The 18,848-nt window shown below is 40.9% G+C and overlaps 1 long non-coding RNA gene across 1 annotated transcript in view; it reads right to left on the reverse strand.

Moving 5' to 3' along the window:
- Positions 1-6,193: 6,193 nt before the first annotated feature.
- LOC141543753 (uncharacterized) overlaps positions 6,194-18,848 on the reverse strand; it is an 84,719-nt gene continuing 72,064 nt past the window's right edge. The window contains exons 2-3 of the long non-coding RNA XR_012482513.1: positions 7,108-7,235; positions 6,194-6,794 (exon numbers count right to left, since the gene is read on the reverse strand). This is a non-coding gene — a long non-coding RNA (uncharacterized LOC141543753). The remainder of the gene's footprint in view (positions 6,795-7,107; positions 7,236-18,848) is intronic.

An 18,848-nucleotide genomic window follows, 5' to 3' on the forward strand; every position in this document is an offset into this window, starting at 1 on the left:
ACTACTAGTTATCTCCCCATCCCTAAACTCCCTGAACCATTTATCCTGTGTACAAAGTCTTCTATAAAATCTCCTAAATTAAAATAAATGCTCCTTCAGAAGAGAAACTTTATCCCCAGCATGTAGCATAGTGTACAGTAGGTGCAGGTGATATAATAGGTGACACATAGTAGGTGGTTCACAAATTCCTCTCTATTAATTGAAAAAACTGAGCTCACAGAAATTGAGATTATTGAGGTAATGTCAGAGTTATGACTGAATCTGATCATCTGTCCCAAGAGCCAGACTTTTTTGCCATGAACAAAAATAAACAAGCACCATAAATGGCAATACAGACTCCGATGGTCAGTGAAAAGCACAGTGATGAGCATAATCAGCATGTCCTTTCCAGCGGGCAGATAGATGTTCATTTAGCATCTATTTTACGCAGTACAATGCCACACACAAACATGCACATATGCATTTCCACTGAGTAAAACACAGCCCACAGTATGACTGATCTGGATCCCTCAGAACAAATGAGGAGATACATTTCTCTCCTCTTGGTACAAAGGTGAAGGACAGCTAGGGCAGAATGTTGCATATTCCATCGAATATAGCCACTGTGTCAGGAAGTTGTACTTAATTCTTTTTCTTTTGATAGAAGAGAGGGTCTTACAGGACTGGGCACTGTTAGGAGAAAACTATAAACAACAAAATGAATTTTTTAAACTTTTTAGATGTTTTATTTAATAACTCATTATGCTACCAACTTGATTATTTTGTCAAATCATGTTTTCCCTGTGAATATTGGGTTGGGAGTAAGAAAACATAGTAGGGAGAAGAGGGTAGCAGAGGACCCCAGCTCAACAGTGAGAGTATTTCTAATATTAGAAAAACTGTTGGTTATGAAGCAAGAGATGTATGAATTTCCCTGGCCATATAATTACAATTGCTGCTGCTGCTGCTGCTCCTACTGCTACTACAACTACTACTACTTCTGCTATTATTCCTACTATTGCTGCTGCTGCTACTACTACACCACCATCGACATTCCTACCACTACCTCTATCTACCATTATTACTACCATCACCATCATCATCACTACTATTGCTACCATTATAATAGTAGCAGTAGTAGTCATCATAGTAGTAGTAGTAGTAGTAGTAGTAGTAGTAGTAGTAGTAGTAGTAGTAGTAGTAGCAGGAGTAGGAGTAGTAAGAGTAGTAGAAGTAATAATAGTAATAGTAGTAGCAGGAGTAGGAGTAGGAGTAGGAGTTAGGAGGAGTAGTTAGAAGTAGTAATTAGGAGAAGGAGGAAGAGTAGAAATAGTAGTAATAATTAGAGTAGGAGGAGGAAGAAGAGAAGGAGGAGGAGTAGAAGTAATTGTAATAGTAGGAGTAGGAGGAGTAATTAGGAGGAAGAGGAGAAGGAGGAGTAACAGTAGCAGGAGCAATAGTAGTAATAGTAATAGTAGTAGCAGGAGTAGGAATAGGAGGAGGAGGAGGAGTTAGGAGGAATGAGTTAGAAGAAGGAGGAGAAGGAATAGTAGGAGTAGGAGTTAGGAGGAGTAGTTAGGAGGAGTAATAGGAATAGGAGGAGGAGTAGCAATAGTAGTAATAATTGGAGTAGGAGTAGTAATAGTAGTAGGAGTAATAGTAGTAATAGTAATAGTAGTAGCAGGAGTAGGAATAGGAGAAGGAGGAGGAGGAGGAGCAGTAATAGGAGTCAGAATAGGAGTAGGAGTAGGAGTTAGGAGGAGTAGTTAGAAAGAGGAGGAGAAGGAAAAGGAGGAGGAGTAGAAGTAGTAATAGGAGTAAGAGTAGGAGTAGGAGTTAGGAGGAGTACGAGGAGGAGTAGCAGTAGTAGTAATAGTAGGAGTAGGAGTAGGAGGAGTAGTCATAGTCATAATAGTAGAATGGTAGTAGGAGTAGGAGCAGTAGGAGGAGAAGACAAGGAGGAGGGGGGAGGAGGAGAAGGAGGAGGAGGAGGAAGAAGAGGAGGAGGAAGAAGAGGAGGAGGAAGAAGAGGAGGAGGAGGAGGAGGAGGAAGAAGAGGAGGAGGAGGAGGAGGAGGAAGAAGAGGAGGAGGAGGAGGAGGAGGAAGAAGAGGAGGAGGAGGAGGAGGAGGAGGAAGAAGAGGAGGAGGAGGAGGAGGAGGAGGAGGAGGAGGAGGAGGAGGAGGAGGAGGAAGAAGAAGAAGAAGAGGAGGAGGAGTTAGGAGTAGGAATAATAGCAGTAAGAGTAGGAGTTAGGAGTTGACTGAAAAAGTCCACAAGCAGCTGTCAACTTTTGTCCTATTTCCACCCATCAAACAAAATTTCTGTATTCCCCATATATTTGTATCCCTAAAAAATACCCTTCGTATTCTCCTTTGCCCCCTTTCCTCTTTACCCTTAAGCCTTTGGGAAACTCAAGCCCCAAGGAACAGCCTTCACTTGGGTCACAACCCTTTCTCTCCAAAATGATTTCCAGTTGTGATGAATAATGGTTGAGTTAGGGAAAAGTATTTCCTTTTTCACAATCTCCATCAGGTGGATAAAATTGTCTTTAGCAAACTTTTATACATTTTCAAAATGATGAAGAAGTATGTCATTGGAAATGAGCACATCATCTCAAGTCAAGAAATATGGTGGAATACCTCTTCACAGGTATTTTTCTGAACCCAGCCTTAATTTGCATGAAATATTTTGGTACCATAGATTAGGCAACATTTTGGGGGGAGGGTAGAAGGGGAGTGGAACATTCAGGGAGCAGAAGAGAGGGTGGGGGAGAAGGGTAAATTGGTTTGGACTCTGACTGGGGAGAGGGAGGCAGACAGCTTGCACCTGCATGTCTTCCCTTCTTAACATGAAAACATTCAAAATGGGGAACAGCAGGGAGGGTGGATATTTCAGTCAGTGATTGATAAAATGATTTAATAAAAATAGTCCCCTCCTCTCCTTAGTTTGCATATCCTACTCTCTTCTTCAAAGTTCAATCACCAGTGAATCATGTCCTGAATCAAAGGAAGGGGGAGAGATCTTTGGTGCATATGCTGAAGAAAATGAATGTCTTTTTGTGAGGGGTTTTTGCTAGTTGGATTTTTAAATGTTCTTTTCCCTACTTTTCTTTTTTATTCACTCATTTGGAACTTGGTTTACTTTTATTTTACAGTTACAAATCGTTATTCACAAATCTGTCACAAATGAAAATTCTAAGTAGTATCTCCAAAATAATATTATTGTATTTTTAGATAATTTCAAATTAAATAAACAATGATATCTAGCCAGAAGAAGAGATAGCTCCTAAAATACTTCCCATTTGCGTAAAATATTTTCCTTACAACAACCTTATAGGGAAACTATTCTGACTCTTTACTATTCCCAGCTTATAGATGAAAAAAACTGAAGCTCAAAGTGATGAAATGATTTGCCATGGAATTATATAGGCAGGAAGTATTAGCGTAATCCAATGGCTATGGAGGTGAATGTGAAGTCAGAGGGGTGTCAGTTCAAATTCTGCTGCTAATCCTGGCTAAACTGACCATGGACAAGTGGCTTAACTCACTTAGCTCATCTGCAAAATGAGAAAACTAACACTTGCCTTTCCTACTTCATAGGGTCGGTGTAAAAGGTCCAGAAAGATAAGGTTTGCAAAATATATTGCAAACTTTAAAATTTTACAAAAATGCCCAAGGTGGGGCAGCTAGGTGGCGGAGTGGATAGAGCACCAGCCCAGATATCGGGAGGACCCGAGTTCAAATCCTGCCTCAGACACTTAACACTCCCTAGCTGGGTAACTCTGAGCAAGTCACTTAATCCCAATTGCCTCAGCAAATAATAATAATAATAATGCCTAGTGTGTTCATTTTTCTCATGTGAGGGAATGTGGTATGATGCACAAGTTGCAGTAAGTTCTGGGTTCAAGTGCTGCCTTGAGCACGTTGGCTATTCAATCCCAAGCAAATCCCTTGGACTCTATTATAGCTCTCTCAAAGTAAAAGGCCCCAAATAGTTTCCAATTTGCTTCAGAAGAGGGAATTTCCCCACCAAGGATTTCCTTTACTAGGATGAAATCAAACCCCAGACCAAGAAGGGGAACTATAACTGGTGCAGTGGAAACCTGAAGCCAAGTCTTCCCAGTCGAAATCTAATATTTTATACTTTCACTACAGAACTTTAAGGGACAAGATCAAAACAATATAACTGTCAAGTGAATTCCATAGATCTCCCGACGGGAAAATATAGCATGTTACTGACCCTGAATGAGACAACTCGAGATATTTCTCATTTTGTTTCTTTTTTTTTTTCTTCTGAGCAAAATGTATTAAGCACTTGCTATGTACCAGGCAAATGAGTGTGGAGAGCTCCCTGTGAGCAAATCTCGTCCATGGATACAAATCAGCCACTTCTCTAGCATCTTAGAGAGCTGCCTGGGCCACTGAGAAGTGACCAAGGCAGTGCGTGTCTGAGGCAGAATCTGAAGGCAGGTCTTCCTACCTCCAAGACTGGTATTCTGTCCACTACTCCATGCTGATCAGTAATCAGCCCTAAAAGAGGAATATCTTGGGACTGAATCCTCTGGTGATGATCAGGATCAGATGATTCCCAGATTTCTATGGAAATATTCCCAGACTCAAAAGGCAAATATCTGGGACCCAACCGTAATTGCCAAGGGATCCTGCCCAAAGCAGCATGGAATTAGACAAGAAGAGTCCTGGGGCCTTTGTCCACATCGAGGGACTGGTTAAAATTCCACTGCAGGCCTCGGAGTTGCTTCTTGTGACCATCCCAATACAATCACACCATCTGAGACATTAATAGATGCCACCTGTTTGTCAGTTCAGCAGAATGGAGAGGCAGACAAAAAGCATTTAATAAGAGCTAAGCTTTAGAGAGTAAAAGGGTTAGGGAAGAGCGAGGTTTGTATGAGAAAACAGAATTGGGGGTGGGGGGCAAGAGCAACAAGACAGGGGGATTTAGAGGGATATGCATTCCAGGACTGCTCCTTGCCCTGTAACTAAGGGATACGGGGCACCCAAAATAAATAAATAAATAAATGACAGCAGCAGAAAAGTAAGAAAGCAGGAGACAGTGGACTGTGTTTCTGAGGGTAATTGAATCAAGGGCTAGTCTAGGTGATGTCATACTTTTAAAAGAAGAAACTGTTCTACTGTGGCATTCCTGGAGCAGAGAGACCAATGAGCTGTGACTCACCAGTCCATCACAGCAATGGCCACAACTTCAACAAGGAGGGAGATGGGGAGACAGAGAGATGGATGCAGACAGACACAGAGAAAAGGAAGAGACAAAAAGAATATGGGTAAAGAAAAGAGGGAGGGAGAAAGAGGGAGACAGATGGAGAGAGAGGGGGAAAGGAAGGGAGGGAGAGAGAAAGAGAGACAGAGACAGATAGATAAGTGCAGGCAGATAGACAGAAGGGGAGAAAAAGAATATGGGTAAAGGAGAGAGGGAGGGAGAAAGAGGGAGAGAGAGGGAGGGGGGAGGAAGAGAGAGGGAAAGGAGGGGAGGGAGAAAGGGAAAGGAGGGGAGGGAGAGACAGAGATAGAGAGATGGATGCAGGCAGACACAGAGAGAAGGGAGAGACAAAAAGAATATGGGTAAAGGAGAAATGGAGCGAAAAAGAGGCAGACAGATAGAGAAAGGAGGAGGGAGAGAGAGACAGAAACAGAGGTAATGACCCAGAAGCAGAAAAGAGAGAGACAGAGAAAGGGAGAAAGAAAAGGTAGATAGGGAAAGGGAGAGAGAGGAGAACAGAACAGAACAAAAAAGGAGGGGAAACAATGAGGGAGGAGAGAGTGATGCTCAGAGACATAGAATTAGAGGGAGACAGAAAGAGAGAGAGAGAGAGAGAGAGAGAGAGAGAGAGAGAGAGAGAGAGAGAGAGAGAGAGAGAGAGAGAGAGAGAGAGAGAATATGATGCTCTCCTCATGGCTTGGGGTCATGAGTAGTTCCAGCATCATTTACTTACCAACTCAGAAATGGCAATCAGAAGGAGAAAAAAAACACAGTAGAATTGCCTATTATCAGGCTACAAAAAGAATCCAGCCAATCCAAAGGTCTTTCACCTGTTACCATGTACTGATGAACTGGGTTGCCCTCCCTTGTTGGAAGGAATGATGCTGGGACTAGAATTTGGGATCCAGATTGATTGATCTTTTTAATTTAATATCTGTTCATGGGGAGGCTGGTTTCTTTATTGTGGTGGCACCTGCTAGTGTGATTATCATTACAAGGCCTGTTGGAAAGACTTTATTGTAAGGGCTTATTCCTATTATAAATACTGGTTGGGGAGGGGGCATAATATCCCAGCAGGTTTCTGTTACCCTGGGCTAAAGTCAGGCCTACAAGTCAAGTTGTTAATCCATATTCACCACTTGTAGGGGGGGGGGCAGGATTGCAAACAATATAAAGGAAAGCCCAAGCCATGGTTAAGTCCTAGGATAGAATGAAAGCCTGACTTTAGAGCTAGCTAGATCTTTCAAGTTCAATGAGACCGACTCTTATTTCACAGATGAGGAAAGGAAAGCCTTCCGTCTTTCTCTTCTGCTTCATCATGGGAAAGAATAAGTTGCTGGATGGTTGGATGATGGAACCTCTCCCCAACATTAATATGACTCTGCAACCACCCATTCACTTACTGAATCATGATGGTGATGAGACAACTCCATAGATTCCCATGGATTTTGTAGTAAGAGAGTTCTGTAAGTCCAGGATAATAGCTACCAATCCTCAGGGATCCTAGGGACCCCAGAGGTTATAGGGACTGAGTTCTTCAGAGAGAAGGGACAGGGATGTGCATGATATTTCCATCTGCAGGGCAGAACAGAGTGCTTTAACACATGATATGCCCAATTATCCCTTCATTTCAAAGATAAAAAAACCTGAGACTAATGATGTCAAAGACAAATAGAAATGGAGACTGTTAACCCATAACAAGCCTCTTAAGGGCTGCACGTTGACTTAGAAAACCACATATATATATTTATATCTAAAAATATTAAATTCAGAGAGAATCCACATTTTGGTCTGGTTCAGTCCACATCAGAAGTGTTGTGGGCTGTGTGTATGTCATTGTTCCACTCTACATTATGTTATTTGGGAACAAAAGAAACATAATTGATACCTTGGATCCAGAAACCTCTAGGTTCTGAGGGTGATGGAATGGTACTTTCTTCCACATATGGATGGCCTTTTCCAGATGTAGCAGTAGTGGTTCTTTTCAGTGGAGGCACCAAAGAATCCCGCTTAACCCTAAGACAAAATGGATATTAATTAGCACACATAATATTCTTGTAGCTCTGACCATAAGTACTTCATCTCTCCCTTCCTAATTTTATTCCTCCCTATCCTTCCTCCAGCCTTCTCATAGATAGCCTATCTGAGATTGATAATAATTATGTAGAAGAAATATAGAAGAATGAAGTCTACTGTCCTGGGTGGAATCCTGGGTAATCTAAGCCTGAGCAATGAATCAAACTCTAGAATTAAAATGGAATACATATTCTGTAAAATGGAATACAATATATTCAGCTAATTAAGAAATTAAAAGATATATCTTCTGTTTGGCTTTCCTTCTCACAAGGGTGATGTCTTGACTTGCAGCATTTAAGTGAGGTAAGGCTGTGCAAAGTCATCATTCTCTCCTTCAGGGTATCTGAATTCATTGTCAAGACATCGGTCAGGATGAATGGAGATAATCCCCATCTTCAATGTTAAAAGTATATGAGCTATTATTTGCCTCTTCCTCCAGTCATCAGGTCAAGAACTTTTAAAATATGTCTTTCTTTGCTTTCTCCTCCCTACCTCCCACCTTCCACAGGAGAAACTCAGTATATTCTCTGCATCAGGTCTGTTTCCATTTTAAATGACAAGGCAGGCAAAGGGTTCCCCATCCCCTTAAAGGACCAGTTTAGCTTTTCACGCCTGCCAAGTGTAAAAGAAACCCAGACAGCAAGTGATACAAAGAGAAAATCTATTTTAAAAAACTGTAAATAATGTAAAATATTTGGGAGTCTACCTGCCAACAAAAAGTCAGGAACTATATGAACACAATTACAAATCACTTTTCACACAAATAAACTGAGATCTAATCAATTGGAAAAATATCAAGTGCTCATGGGAAGGCCGAGCTAATATAATAAAAAATGACAATACTACCTAATTAATGAACTTATTCAGTTCCATACTAATCAAACTCCCAAGAAATTATTTTACAGAGCTAGAAAAAAAAATCACAAGGTTCATCTGGAAGAACAAAAAGTGAAGAATTTCAAGGAAATTAATGAAAAAAAAATGCAAATGATGGTGGCCCAGCTGTAGGGCCTAAAACTACATAAAGCAGTGATCATCAAAACCATTTGGTACTGGCTGAGAAATAGAGTAGTCGATCAGTGGAATAGATTAGGCTCACAAGACACAGTAGTCAATGACTATAGTAATCTAGTGTTTGATAAATCCAAAGACCCCAACTTCTGTGATAAGCACTCACTATTTGACAAAGGTTATTGGGAAAATTGGAAATTAGGCATTGACCTACATTTGACACCCTATACCAAAATAAAGTTGAAATGGGTTCATGATTTAGACATAAAGAGTGATATTATAAGCAAATCAGGTCTATCATCTCTAGGTCATATCAAAGCATGTGTCCAAAATTTGGCAAATGTCAAGAAAGATGACCGACACAACTTTGTACAATAATAAAGCCAATTTACAGAGTTATATTCTGAGGACATTTTGGAACTCAATACATTTTTCCAGGATATTTTAATTTTACCAAGTTCCCACTTTTAAGAACCAGAGTAGATATCATTGACAAAGAGTTAGACTTAGAGTCAGGAAGATCTTGGTGTCCAATAGCACCACTGCCACTTACCAGCTGTGTGACCCTGGAAAAGCCACTTGACCTCTAGGTAGAACTAACATCTCCCTGAGAATTATGGAAGAAATCAGAGATGAGTTGTAATTTTCTTGGGAAGAGTTTACACCCCAATAGCTCCCCATGCTGAACAAAAAACACAGACTCTTCCCTAAGTATCCATAACATGCTTATTAGATTATTAAATCAGTTAGTCAGGCCCCAACACTTAGTACAGCGCTTGGTACAAAGCAGACATTAAATAAATGATTTTTGACTGAATATTGACTACAGTGGACAAAGGACTGACCCTCTGGATGGAAAGCAAAACTCACATTTCTTCCCTTTGCTACATTTACCTGGCCAGGGTTGAATTCAGTGGAAGGGAAGAGAGAAAGAATTCACATTTCAGCTTACTCAATCAATGCAGTCAGCAGGCCCTGAAAGCCTATAGGAATTCTGTTGCTATGTTTTATCCTCCTCCAATGGAACATTTCATTGATGAAGAGTTTGTCAGGGGTGGGTAACTTGGTATCTCTCCTTCTCTATGTACAGTATTAACTACACAGTGTAGATAAACAGGAGAGTCTGTGTATCTATAGATAGATACCCACACAGTCTCTGGATGAAATGCACTATATACAGAAAGTGTAAGGTGTTATTAGTATGTAAAATAGGATCCTAAAATTGTGAAGCAAATTATATCATAGGAACACTAGGCACCCAAATGATAAACAAACATAAACAAATAAGCTTTAAATCATTCATTCCTGTTTCCAAGGATATGAAATCTCTATGTCTCAAAGACTTCTCATATGTTCCCCTCAATTGGAGGCTGTCCCTCCTTGTCCCCATTTGTTGTTCTGGCTCTCCCAAATAGCCTACCATTATTAAACTCACAGGCAAACATTTCTCTGCTTGACAGGACCTCAGTGAGCTTGGCTGGCTCAGGAGAGAGGTGACACTATGTCCTTAGAAAGCCTTCACTGCCTGCTAGCAGAATTATTCATAGAAAGTGCACAACCCAAGCTTCCCAAGAGAACAGATCTTGGGCCTCCCAGAGCAGTCAGCAACCAAAAAGGATATTTAATTCCTAGGAAACCCAACTGAGCCTATTAGGATCCCCTGGGCAAAGCCAACTGGGAGAAGCTCCGTCAACTGTGAAGGTTAAAAAGAAAAGGCAGTGTAGTTCAATAGAAAGAATTCTGAATTTAGCACACCAGATCTGAATTTGAATCCCAGCTCTTCCCTTTAGGATACACACACTCTTTAATAAGTCATTTATTTTCTCTAGGCTTCAGTGTCCTCAGCTATAAAATAATCAAACAAGATGGTGCGTCTTGGAATGGTGGGTAGAACACTAACTTGGAGTCAAGAAGACCTTTTAATCTCAGATGTCTTATTTGTAAAATGTAAATAAATAATAAAAGCATCACAGGATTGTCCTGATGATGAAATGAAATACTACAGGTTAAGTATTTTAGTATTATGTAAAAGGTGTTCTACCTTGATGTTCTTTCTAATTCTAGATCTTAGAACCTATCAGAGGAAGTTAAATTTGAAAGCCATGCTTCTCTCACAGAAAGCTAATTCCATCCAGAAAGAGTGACAACCTCACCTATATCAAAGCCTGAGCATTGAAGCACATAAATGATCTTATTTAATACCATTTATATAGTACTCTGACTATGGAAGTAGTGTGTGTGTGTGTGTGTGTGTGTGTGTGTGTGTGTGTGTGTGTTTTCCCATTGTATTGGGAAATCTTACTAAGATCTTCTAAATGGGTAGAATATGCAGTAGTCATAATATTGTGTTTCCAGATATCCTTGGTAAGAAAAGATCAAAAAATAAATAGATCTGTTACTATAGTTAACCATTTATTTATCAAGAATGTACAGAATATTTACTAAATACTAAAAGATAATGTTAGAAATACAAAGACAAAATAATGAAATTGTCTTCAAGGAGATTAAATTCTATTGGGAGAAAGTGTTTTCATCTGCGTAAATAAAATACTTATGCAAAGTAATTACAAAACAATAGGGGAGTGAGAGCACTAATAATCAGGATCAGGATAAGGACAAAAAATTCGAAGTACACATTGTCCACTTGGATCTCCTCTTATTCACACTATAGTTTTAGACTAATTAAAGAGCACTGCATTAAAGACAAGAGACCAAGACATCTTCATTTTAGGAAAGCCTCCATTTCCTGCAAATTAAAGAGACTGGATGAGATGGCCCTTAAACCACTTCCAATCCACCCATCTATGATTGGTCTGAGACAGTCCTAACCTAATAAGGTCTATGTTTTAGTTTCTTCATCAGTTAAAATAGGACCAAACTGTCTTTAAAAAAAAAAAAAAAAAAAAAAAAAAAAAAGTTCAATTTTTCTTTTTTTTAAATTGTAGCTTATTTATTTTTATTTACAAGATATATGCATGGTAATTTTTCAGGATTAACTCTTGCAAAACCTTCTGTTCCATCTTTTCCCTTCCTTCCCCTCACCCTCTCCCCTAGGTGACAGGTAAACCCATACATGTTAAATATGTTAAAGTATATGTTAAATACAATATATGTGTATACATATATATATATATATCCATACAGTTATTTTGCTGCACAAGAAAAATCAGACTTAGAAATAAGGTAAAAATAACCTGAGAAGGAAATCAAAAATGCAAACAGACAAAAACAGAGGGAGTGGAAATGCTATGGTTCACACTCATTTCCCAGAGTTCTTTTGTTGGGTGTAGCTGGTTCTCTTCATTATTGAACAAATGGAACTGATTTTGGACCAAACTTTCTTTACTTGAATTGTCCAAGAACACTCCTGATAACTCTGCATTATCATTATTATTATTATCATTATTATTATTATTATTATTTGCCTCTACATGGTCTGAAAGCATGCCCCTGAGAACAAGGAACAGACTCATTATAGGTAAAGAATGGATAAGCAAGAATTACAATGGAAAATAACCAATCTTCTTGAACTTTTCTCCCTCCTTTTAGATGGCCATCATCTTTCCAATAACCTTCTAAAAGCATAATTCCTTCTCCTTATATGGGAGAAACAGAGAGCCATTAACCCTAGAGGCACACAACCTCAAACCAACTTAAAATTCTCAAAAGCAAATGCAAGAAGTTGGGCTTCTGAAAATTATAGAAACATTTCAAGTAATAAAAACTACCACAGAAGCAATTGAATAGAGTAGATGGCCATTTCATCTCTGTATCCCTAAGGACAATCTCTTAGTTCAGAGACTAATCAGATGCAGTACCAGTCATGAAAGAAAAGCTTGGAATCTCACAAAATGGGATCATAGATTTAAAACTAGAAGGAGTCTTAGACAACATCCAGTTCAATTCTCTTACTTGTAATATTACAAGGTTTTGGGTAATAATCCCAATCATAATCAAAATAATAATAAGCAGCATTATATCATTTTATAATTAGTTGTCCTGTGAGATAAGAGCTACATGTTACAAAAAGAGAATCAGATTTGAAATCCAAAAACCTGACTTCACATCCCTGCTCTGATAGCTATGTGACATAGGGAAGTATTTAGTCTGTTTCCTTATCTATTAAGTGAAAGAATTGTGCTAAAGGACCCCTAAGGTTCCTTCCAGCTCTATTAAAGGCTCTCTGATGTTGCTTTCCTCCTATTACAATAATAGCATTTATAAAGTATTTACTATGTGGCAGCTATTACCACAAATACAAAGACAAAAATAGGAAATTGTTTCTCTGCCCTCAAGAAACTTAGTATCCATTCCATGCTCCTTAAAGGCAATTTGTTGTGGATGAGTCATTTCAGTCATGTGCAACTTTTGACCCCATTTGTGGTTTTCTTAGCAGAGGCATCGAAGTGGTTTGCTATTTCCTTCTCTAGTTCATTTTACAGATGAGGAAACTGAGGAAAACATAAGTGACTTGCCCAGGGTCACAGCTAGTGTCTGAAACCAGATCTGAACTTAGGAAAATGAGTGTTCCTGATTCCAAGCCCAGTGTTCCATTCACTGTGCTTTTAAAAGAGCCCAAATAGAGCAAAAGGCTGCAGGTCTCTTCTAATAGTAGTACACTGCCTTTCTTTTATTTTCCCCAACATATTTATTGATCTTAGATGGGATTCCACGGCACCTAACACTTTTGAGATTGTGACAGGTGAACTAATAATAATCAGAACTGTTTGAAATGGCTTTCTCCTGCCATCACCTACAATAATAACAATAATAAGACTTATGATAACAACAATAATAAATATATTATAATAAAAATACATAATCATAATGATAAATAAAACAGTGCGTTCCTAAAGCTCGGACCACTGTTAGGGACCCTACAAATATAACATTTGCAAAATTTACTTCCTGAGACCACCCTCAAAGTATGTGCAAGATGGGGGAGGGGGATCCAAGGAGAAGGAGGCACACATGTGTACTTGTGAATATATTATTTGTCGAGGACAACTGGGAAGCGGAGGCTAGAAAGATTTAGCCCTTCAGGACGACAACTTTAAGAGCATTCAGTGATTTATATGACAGGGACCCCCCCCCCTTCTGAATCAGCTCCTTGATTATAAACACTCCATAACTTTCCAGTTGAGAATGCATTTCCCCCCTTGCCTATATGTTTCTGCTGTCTGCGTTATTATTTCCTATTAGGAAACGCGATTTAATTCAGACCACAGCTTGGCGACCTTTGTGTGGCTTCCCCATTTAGGAAATTTACAAGTAAATCACCAAGAAATATGGACACGGAGACTTATAAAATATACATGCTACTGTAAATGAAAATGCACCAAACCGTGGGAGTGCAAACCCCCGGCACGTGCGCGCGCTCGGAGGCGGGAGCAGGTGTCGCGGAGAGACGCGCCGGCCCGGCCCGGCCCCAGAGGAACGTGGGGTCGCTCTCCGGGGAGGAAGGAGCGCGGAAGTCCGCCCCTGCGCCGGGCCCCGCCCCGCCGCCCCACCTGGCCCGGGGACCGCGAGCTTCCTCCTTGTTTGTTTGTTTGGACAGCTCCCGGCCCCCTCCCTTCCCTTTTTTCCTGTAACAAAGAAAGAGGGGGAGTTTATTAAAGTCTAAATGCCATTTTCTTCTTGCGACGTAACTGGGAGGTTATGGGATCCCCCAGGTACGGGAGCCAGGCAGAGCAAACAGCCGGGCACCTACTTGTGACCGGAGGGAGGAGCGGGTCAAAGAGAGCCCGCGAGAGTGGAGCGCGCGTGGAGCGCTCCTATCCCAAGGGGCAGCTTCCGCACCTGCGGGAGTGAGCTGGGCTCCTCCCGCCCCGTGGGCAGCTCCGCCCATAAACCAGGTAGAGTGGTCCGGATAGTCCGCGACCACCAGCACCAGAAAGCCAAATAAAAGGCGTCGCAGCCCACCTAGAGTGCGGGAGCAAAGGGTACTTGGCAGGTGGAAGGGCGCGCGGGGGAGGCCGAGCCTTGGGCCGCATTACCCGGCTGCTGGCTCTCTCTTAATGGGCAGGGCCTGAGGGATCACGGGAAGTGGACCCAGCTCCCCGAGTGGGGACAGAAAGACATTCAGGGAAGGGCTGCAAACTTAGAACCCTGCAGAGTGTGATCGGGGCTGCTGCCATGCTACTGCTCTGTCAGCCTGTGGCATAGCCGAGGGGCTACAGGGATGAACTTGGCATTCAAGAATCCTGTCTCCAACGCTCACCCCGTGATGTGCGCAAGGTCTTTTGTTATTTGACCTCTCTGGATCTCTCTGAGGCACAATGCTTATTGGTTGGACTGAACCTCATTATCCTCATCTGTAAAATAGGAATAATAGCAGCGTTTGCCTGGCAAGGTTGTTGAGGAAGAGATAGTGCATGTGAAGCGCTCAATAAAACTTAAAGCCCCTCTAAGAGGGGATTATTATTAGAGTGGCAGTTTATTTTATCTGTGTAAAAGCTCCTTAAGTTACCTGTGGCTTAAAGGTCTTAGAGAATCACTTGGGGCCCCAAGAGTTTAACCTCTTAGTTTATCAAGGGACACAGTCAGTTGTTGTTGTTGTTTGCCCTTCATTCATTCTTCAAGAAGACCTTGACATCGGAGAGGGGATGCCATGACATGTAAGTGGATTGGATTTCACTGAGGGAGGGCTGGGCAAGGTCACCTGCCTCACCTTCCCTTCCAGAGCCACCCAGGTTCAATGGTCAAATGGTGATCAGGATGACTGAAGATGGCCTTGGATGAAATGGGAGACCTGGGCCTTTGAAGCTAAAACCTCAATGGTCCTGATCCAAATCTGGCCACTGGATTAGATGACTCTGGAGGGGAAAGAGAGGCTGGTGCGCCTCCTTCACTGAAATCCAATTCACTTACATGTCATGGAATCATCTTCCTGAAGTCATGTTTGAGAACAAGGACAAACAACAACAATCTCTATTGGTGAAATCAGAGGTCCAGTCTTCTCCCCAACATTTTGCTTCAAGATTTCTAAAGTGCTTTTCCTTCAGTATCTCATTTGACCCTCACAACTTGTAAGGTAGGGGCCATTATTATTGCCATTATACAGATGAGAAAACTGAGTCTGCAGGTGCTTAAATGGATATTTAAGGCAGGATTCAAACTAAAGTCTGTCTTCCTGACTACAACTCCCAGCACTATCCACTACACCACCTATTTGCCTCACTGAGCATGTGTGGTACAGCACCACCCTTGGAACACAGTTGGCAAATGAACTCATTTGCTAAGGTGATGATAAAGTCAAAGAGACCAGTCAGGGCTAGCTGTTCAGAACAGAGCTCCTGGGCAGGCTGTTTGGGGCCTACTGACATGACTCCATATTCAAATTCTAATTCTCAGCATTTTCAGAAACTGGTTTTTCTCAGTATAGTGCTTCAGATGCAGCAATGGTGAGAACCCTGTACTTGAAGATGGAGAATCTTTATGACATTGGGAAGGTCACTTAGGCTCTCCGGGTCTCGCAACATGAGGGGCTGACACAGTTATCTGAAAGATGACTCCCCACTCAATCTGTGACCTTTTGGTGAATTTGCACTTAACCAACCCACTAGAGACAGACCACCACCACCCTCGGTTATGTTGCCCTAGTCACCCCCCAGTTTACAATTCCCAAGATTCCTATCTCTTCCATTAGTTTCATTTAAATTGTTGAGATTTGGGAGCAAACCCCAGCCTTTAATGAACTCTGAATTGAAATCTGGGACACGCCCTAGCCTTATGAGCAACACATTTAGAAAGCATCTCTTAGACTGGGTTACTTCTGCAGATGGCTAATCTCTTCTATTTCACGCTTCAGTTAACTTCACCTTTCCAGGGTGACATTTGTGGGTCTTGTTACCAAATTCTGGGAGGATAGTCTATTTGGAGCTTAAGTACCAACTATCATTATGCAACAGGAAGGGGAGAGAAATAAGCATTTATCTAGTGCCTATTACATGCCAGGCACTACACTAAGTGCTTTACAAATCAAGTCGCATTTGATCCTCACAACAATCCTAACAAAGTAGGAGTTATTTTCCCCATTTTACAATTGAGGGAAATTAGACAAATTAGTTGTCCAGGGTCACCCAGCTAGTGAGTCTGAAATCAGATTTGGATTTGAACTCCATGTCCTGATACCCTGTTCCCCACCCTCACTCAATCACCCAGCTGTCTAGAACCTAGTGCAATACTATAGAGCCACTGAACACAGTGATCAGAGTCCCTGATACGTAAGCTAATAAAACAGGGACTTGGAGAAATTGAATATATCCTTTAAAGGCACCAAATATTTCTGTATGTTATTTTGGAAGAATATTTTTATTGTCATTCAGTCGTTTCAGTCTGACTCTTTGTGAGCCCATTGGGGGTTTTCTTGGCAAAGATACTGGAGTAGTTTGCCATTTCCTTCTCTAGCTCATTTTACAAATGAGGAAACTGAGGCAGGTTTATGTGACTTGCCCAGAATACAAGGCCAGTCAGGAAGATCTTTCTGACTGCAGACTTGGCATTTGACCCACTGAACCACCTAACTGCTCCTTTTGGGGCATAATAAATGCTTGTAATTGTGGATGATGATGATGGCAGGTTAAACTATATGAACTATGATATAGCACCCCAAAAGGCTCCACAGAGAGATATAGAACCCCAAATCAGAAAGGTGATAGACTCATAAGACTAGTCAAACCTGAACTTTAGGTTCAACTCTGGGTGCCACATTGCACTAAGGATATGGCCAAGCTAAAATATATGTAAAAGGGGACCAGATTGAAGAGAGGGCTAGAGACCATGTCATAGGTCAAAGGAAATGGATCTGGAGAAGAATGGAGTATAGGGCCATGCTTTCGTCATTTTGAAGGGTTTCCTGCGAAAGAAGGGCTACATTTGCTTTACCGGTCCCCAAAAGCAGAACCAAAGTGGCTGATGGACGTTGCAGAGGGACAGACTTAAGTCCCATAAGCCCAATTGGGGGGTGGGGGGGGTGGAGGACACATCCTAACCATCTGAGCAGCTCAAAGAGGACTGTTGGCCTCTGAAGGTAGAGGGGTCCTCTTCCTATAGGACTTCCCACAGGAGCAAGATCATCACTTGTTGTCCACGTTGTAGACAACCTTCTTGGGACCCAAAAGAATTAAGGCAAAATAAACTTAAGACAATGTCACTAAAAGGTCCAAAGGCCGGGTGAGTAGAAGAGGAGACTGAGTTCACTCGTGGAAGGATAAGGGCACCTCACTGGGGATAAATATTTAGGAAATATTTCAGAGGAAAAGCACAGTCTAGTTCAATAGATGTTCATAAATAATGGAAAAATCTTGGGGGAGGGGATATCTGCATGTCTAGGGATGGCTGGACTGAGTAATTGATGACTCTCTGACAAGCTGGCAAGAACCACACAGCCACTATGAAGAGTTCATTAAAAAAATACTTAACTACAGCATGATTCCTTGTACCTCCCTTCCCGCCTGCAATATAATTAAATAAGGCTTTATCTAACCATTTTCCTTGTATGCATTAGGGACTCCAACTAGGAATGTCTTCCTCCCAGGACTCTAATATGCCCTTATCTGTTTGTACTAATTGAGTTATCTCATACTACCACATGGGCAGCAACTAAAGAAAGATGGAGAGGGAGATCTGGCTGGGTGGTGGGATGGCATGATAGCTCCAAAACCAGGAGTTGGCTCCACATGTCACAGCTGCCCTGAATCCTGTCTGGAGCTCAGCATTTCTGGCCTTTCTGCGAATGTTTTGAGACCATTTTAGCCTTTTGAACTTTGCAGACCTCCCCCCCCCCAAGTTAGTCTAACTTCCTCCCTACTTTCTACCCTCCTGAAAACCATTTCCAGTCTTCCAAGAGCATATCCAATAGCTATATGATCTCAGGCAAATCATTTTGCCATTCTCCATAGTGGTTTTTCTCCTGTAGAAGGGAAATAATACTATTTGGGCAACACTTCACAGGGCTATCATGGGGATTAAATAAGAAAGAAGTGGAAAAAGAGAACAGCAAAAAAGAGAGGAGAGAAAAAGAGAGGAGAAAAGAGAAGTAGAAGAGAGGGCAGGGCAGGGCAGGGAAGGGAAAAGAGGAGGAAGAAAGAAGGGGAGGAGACAATGTGAGTAAGGAGAGTAAGAAAGAAATACACACATGTGTGTGTGTATTTATCAATCTATGTTATATGAATCTATACATCACATTTAGATATACATGTATTTATATATTCTGTGAATCTCTATATATGTTTACATATATTTATATTATATATTTAGATATACTTATATATTTGTGGCATATTTATATTTTTCATATTTATATAATATATTCTCACATATTTGACATTTATTTTATATACATTTATGTATTATATGAGTCTATATATATGTTTATATATATTTAGATATACTAATATATGGTTCATTTATTTTTTTATATATTTGTACAATATATTCACATATATTTTACATTTATTTTATATACATGTATTTATGTATCCTATCAATCTATATCTGTGTCATATTTATACATAACATAAATCTATATTTGTATATATA

This window comes from Sminthopsis crassicaudata, chromosome 5 (genome assembly GCF_048593235.1).
Source record: "Sminthopsis crassicaudata isolate SCR6 chromosome 5, ASM4859323v1, whole genome shotgun sequence".
In the NCBI taxonomy this organism is placed as follows: domain Eukaryota; kingdom Metazoa; phylum Chordata; class Mammalia; order Dasyuromorphia; family Dasyuridae; genus Sminthopsis; species Sminthopsis crassicaudata.